This window comes from Sinocyclocheilus grahami, unplaced genomic scaffold (assembly GCF_001515645.1).
Source record: "Sinocyclocheilus grahami isolate Dianchi unplaced genomic scaffold, SAMN03320097.WGS_v1.1 scaffold180.1, whole genome shotgun sequence".
Lineage (NCBI taxonomy): Eukaryota > Metazoa > Chordata > Actinopteri > Cypriniformes > Cyprinidae > Sinocyclocheilus > Sinocyclocheilus grahami.
Window position 1 is genome coordinate 1,317,228 of NW_015505359.1, and position 6,000 is coordinate 1,323,227.

A 6,000-nucleotide genomic window follows, 5' to 3' on the forward strand; every position below is an offset into this window, starting at 1 on the left:
CAGGTCTATTCTTTCATCTCTGTGCGTGGGTGTTTTTGTGAAGCTGATGTAGAGTTAAAGCTTCATTTGCATATTCTATTTTCTTCTAATGATTATATGTGTATATTTTGTTATTTTATATAATCATTTATTCTGTGTTTATCATTGCTTCCAACCCTTTATGTGTTCAATTTTTTTTATGTTTTGTTCAATTTTGTGTCTGTTTCGATCTGGAAACAGCTCCATCCTCACAACCTCAAGTGACATATCATTATTATTGTTATATATGATAATGTAAAGTATTTTGTCAAATAAACACAAATTGACAAAAGGGTCTGGTCACTTTAAAACATCACTTTTTATGTACTTTGTTTGTACTTTATTTGCTTTATTATGAAAGTTTAAATAAGTCATGACAAGTAAATAGATTTTTTTTTATATATATTTTAATACGACAAGGTTTCTTTTTGATTAAAATATTCACCTGTAAAAAAAGAGAAAAGAGAACATATCCTATTCACCTGTAATACATCCCCAAGAAGAGTATAGCAGAACAACAAGGGATGTTTATGAAAAAATCATTAGTGGGAAATGATGAGGTTGACAGAAAAACAGAACAGCTCTGCAGATGTTTTGCTAGGATCTGAAAACACTGTCCCCTGGATAACCTTGTGTCCTTAAAAGACTTTCTCAAATGAAAGTGTAATCATCTTGAAAAATATGGATTATAAGTTATATTTGTGAGTGTATAATTTCTTCTTCGTCGTCTTCTTATTTTATATACAAGGTAGCAACTGTTTTTATGTCATGTTACATACAGTCAGTAGATTTTTTTTAAAAAGACATTCATTTATTAATACTTTAATTTATCAAGGATGCATTACATTTATCAAAAGTGTCAGTAAAGACATTTGCAACATTATAAAATAATTTATTTTTTAAATAAAAGCTTTATTCTTTACTTTCTATCCACCATCAAGAATTATCAGGAATCCTGAAAAAAAAAAACGATGCACAACCGTTTTCTGAAATGAAATTCTTGAGCAATCTTACCAACCCTAAAATTTTGAATGGTTGTGCAATCGTTTGATTTGTAACCAATTTAGGTTCTTAAACTAAAATCCCTGCCTACCAATTGTTTAAAACAGTTGTTGAGCTTGCTGTCCACTAGGTAGCAACAGCGCACCAAAAGCAAATACATCGTATGAAAACGACAAAGATACTTTTAAGGGTAGGCCTTAGGAAAAATTGCATTTGAATGACATATATATATGTACCCATCCATTTATTAAAAGCTCTGCTTTCCAAACAGTTGCAATGAATACAATATGCATATCAAAAGCATGTATTGAAGCATTTTGCATGCTAGGTGAAGAAAACTCATTTTGAATAAATGCCAATTTAGCTATATAAAGAAGCTTATGGTATGCCAAAGACGGAAATTCCTGTCATCTTTTCAAAAGACACAAAATACAGCAAACAGGATTACAGATTAATTATTTTCCTCTTCTTTAATCCTATTGATGTGTTGTTTGCTTGAGCACTCACTGGTAGATCACACATGCCCCCCACACTGTCTAGTCTCAGCCTGCCAAATACTCCAACGTGTTATATTGTGACTGGATGGCACACTAATAGATTATAACTGCAGTTTACATTAGATTTGTGTATTTAGGAAGCCTATGAGTTCAAATCAGGGCTGTAATAATGGTGAAAGAAGAGAGGAAAGTACTGTGAAACATCAATAACTCATTTAATCTTGATTGTTCTGCACATGAAACAAAATATGTGAGTGGTACTTTGAAATCTTGCCAAACAGAGGCCATAAATCATGTGCACATCTTTCAACATGACTATCTATGTGCTCACCTCTTAGGCCATGTCATGTCTCCTCATCCTGTGAATGCCCCCATGAGGGCCTTTAAACATCTATCATTCCATGACAGTTAATCCTCCTTCAGTACAAAAAAAGTCTCACGTGTTTAAACAATGCCACAGACAGCCATTGTGATGTGGAGCTTGGTGGAGGATATCTGTAAGCTGATCTATGAGAAGAAGCATGTGTCTTGCTGATATGTGAAGAACATGAGCATGCATCTCAATCAAAACAAACAGTGTGCAGAAAAATGATCATATACAAAGTTTATAAACATATATACTACATACTACCTTTCAGTTTTTTAAACAAATTAATACTTTTATTCAGTAAGGAAGCATTAAACTGATCAAAAGTAACTAAATATTTCAGATAAATGTTGTTCTTCTGAAGTTTCCATTCAAAAAAGTATCCTGAGAAAAGTATCACCATTTCCACAAAAACATTAAGCAACTGTTTTAAACTGTGTAATAAGAAATGTTCTTGATCATCAAATCATCATATTAAAATAATTTCTGAAGAACCATAACCTTACATTCAAATAGAAAAGTTATTTTAAATTGTAACAATATTTTTTATTTTATTAATACATTTTTGTTTTTATTTATTAATTATGTGTGTTATTGTTTATTTTATTTATTACTAATTTATTTATAACCAATAAATTATCATAAAAGGCTGATGCAATATGAATCAAATACAGTATCAAATCTGGATCCAAAAGGTCTAAAATGACTGTGGAGTTTTCCTTCTCACAGTTACACTTGATCTTTGCATTTAAAAAGTTCAATGAAAAGCCATTTGCTCTTAGCTACACAAAAGGGAGGAGACCTTTGGATTTCCTGCACGTATTGGAGAGTCAACATGGCAAGTTAGAAGCTGAAAGGAAGAGAAAAAACAGCACATTTTCAATGAGAAAGATTAATTGCAAACTTTTGAGGCACAAGTTGACTTAAAAATCGTCAAATTTTATTGAATAAATACTGTAAGTCACCAGCGATCTGGAATATCTCCCCTGAATTATATGTCAATGTATAGTTAGAGACATGCAGTGGATTTACTGTCTGCACAGCTGTTTAGATAAAAACATCAGCAGCAGCCCTGTCTCTCTCAACCCGGAGGAAAGAGAAAGAGCTCTTGTTTCTGGCTGTTCTTGTCTGTTAACGGTCAGTGATTTACAGGAGATCCTTCTGCTTTTGCTTTCATTTGAAAATGAGTAATGGAATAATTGAGTGACTCACATGTTACTAACAGGAACCAATTTGTGGTTTCTTTTTGTATTATACTATTATACAAAGCCACATAGCTACGTTGTTGGAGACAAGGAGATCTCACAGTCAGGTTCTCGGAGGGAGTTTGGACATGTCATCAGGTGGAGGACTACTGTAAACTAGTACTCCCTTCTGGCCCGCATAAACTAGAAGGCCACAGGGGAACACAAGAGAGCAGAAGCAAACCTTCCAGTGCTCCTGTGAACAGCTGCCAGCTGCACTTCCTGTTCTGGGCCTCTGCAGGGGAACAGGAACCTTTGAAGTGGTCATGGCATGTAGGTGAGCAACAGGCAGTGTAAAGAAACTGTAGAGAGGAACTACTAGAGTATGTAAAAACAAGGTTCATAGAGTGGTCTGTTCTCTAAACTAATTATAATCCAATTTAAGATATCACATAATTGAGAGAACAGTTTGAAAGTATCAGTGAATCAACTGTAGGCATGAAGTCGCAAAATTTATATTTAGATATCGTGAGTGTAATATTTATTTTATACAACAGTTTAGTAAACATGAAGTTAATATTTAGCGACTTACATTTTTACAATATTGGCAATTAATTTGTCTATTTTTGCTTTGTCAGTGAAAACAGCTCCAAACAAAGTCAAAGAATATGCTGATTTTACAGACACGTACTAGCATCTTACTATTTCTGCCAAGAATATCTAGTTCAGTCATTGAACTCTACATGGCACAGGCTGGCAGGTTCTTTACAAACAACCTGCTAGCAATCACATAATTTGCTACATGGCACAAGCTGATTGGTCTTTGATGATTCGGCAGCCAATGAGATTGCTTGCTCAATATTTAAATAGTCTGGCTCAGTGTTTGCTGTAAGCAGGTCCTGCAGTGTGCTATCAGAGTTCCTCTGAAACCCTCTACCTCCCCCTGCTCCACCTGTCTAGATCTGCTAAGGGATTTATGCATGCCTAATCATGCTACAGCAGCATCTTACATGCTCACAGCAGCATGTCTGTATATCTGTTGGCAGTAGCGTACGTAGAAGATCACAATAATACTATTTAAAACATACTTATTAGAGTTTATTTTTTCTTAAATCGCAGTCATTGAAGGGATAATTATAACCAGACACCACATGATGCCTCCAGGATTACACGGTCCATCCAAAGAAACCATAATATCTGAGGAAATAGAAAAGCTGTGATCTTGCTCACAGGCTCATGCTGTCATGATTGATCTGATGATGAAGATGAAAGGAGCATGAGCATAAATCAGATATTGCTCAAAAGAATTCCCTGGCAGGTACGAGCTTTGAATATCAAAAGGATGAAACCATGAACATCTATTTTGTATGTTCCAAACAAAATCAAGGTGTCTATTAGCATTCTTTTTGTATGCCGAACTATACATAATACATTTATAAATTTTTGTTATTCTGTTTCCTGTTTTACTGAAATATCTGATGATGATTTAACAATACCACCTTACACTTAACTAATATTGCAAAATATTACAAAGAATATTTTATGAAAAGGAATATGGGTCTTTGAGATCCAGTCAATCAGACTCATGGGTCACAAGAGACCATGCCTTGTGTACCTAAGGCTTTTGTAATGACTGTTCAGTCATATACATTGCACACAATTCACAATGGACAGTCTATGTGAATTTGCAATGCAAAAGCCTTGTCCATGCATCTTAATAATATACAATACAGTGTTTAAAAGGAATCTGCCATCAGCTGTGATTAACTCCTGGGATTATCCTCACCTCGACATCCTAGTTCACAGGATCAATGTCCCAGCTTTAAATCCTGATAAACACTTCCTCTACTCAGCTTACACCAACTTTATCTCTGAGCACCTTTAAATTGACAGAGGGATGATTCTGAAAACTTGAAGCATTTATAGTGTGCAGTTGATCCCCATAGGTTGTAGTTTGTTTGTTTTTTTGCTGGTGAACAGCATGACTATGATGGTCCACCAGGTAAAACAACACCAAATCATTCTGGAAACTCCCAGAGTTCAGGCATGAAACTCTAGATGTGGCAGTCCGATAGGTCTATCTCAATCTGACCTAATGACATCATTATCATATATATATATTCTTGCTCAAAATGGTTGACTTTTGTCATTATAAAATTATAATTTTTATTAACCATTAATTTGTCTTGCATTTAGTCATAATAGAAGCAAACGGTGATTACAGGAGATATATTTTTAAAGGTAATAATTGTAAAATATTGAAGCATTGTTCTTAATCATGTTTTTCATTTGTTTGTTAAAGGGAAGAAAATAATATATTTTCAACTGGAGCCTTGAATATTGTTTGGCATCTTTTTGTCACGATTTCTGTAAACAAATTCTCTTTTTATTTTTGAATATTAGACTATGTTTTTAAAGGGGTTTTCTGTTGCATTTTTCTTAGTTACCTCTATGCAAATACATTTTTATAATCAACTGCTTTTTTTTGTTTTCATTATTTTCATAGTGGCACAAACTGGAGAGAGACTGCTGTTCTGGACACTATGTTTATCTGGGAAAAGTTTGACATATCAATAAATATTGGAAAATGACAACAAAATGTGTGAATCATTATGTTTTTTGTTTGTTTGTTTGTTTGTTTTGTTTCTATAGTTCAACTGGCAGCTCTAAGAATGGCAAGTTTGTAGGGTCCATTTCCAGGAAACATAGAAGTGATTCATTGTTTACCTTTAATACACTACAAATACACTGTACATGTTACAGAAGCAAAATTGAATAATAGAAAATTACTGCCTTTTTGAATAATCATCAGAGGTGGGGGGGGGGGTTTGTAAGCAAATTAAAAAATTTTACCGTATATGCAAACGTTTGAGTTTAAATATTGTACAGCAATTAATATTAGTGTAAACAATGTAGCCTATACAATGGGAAC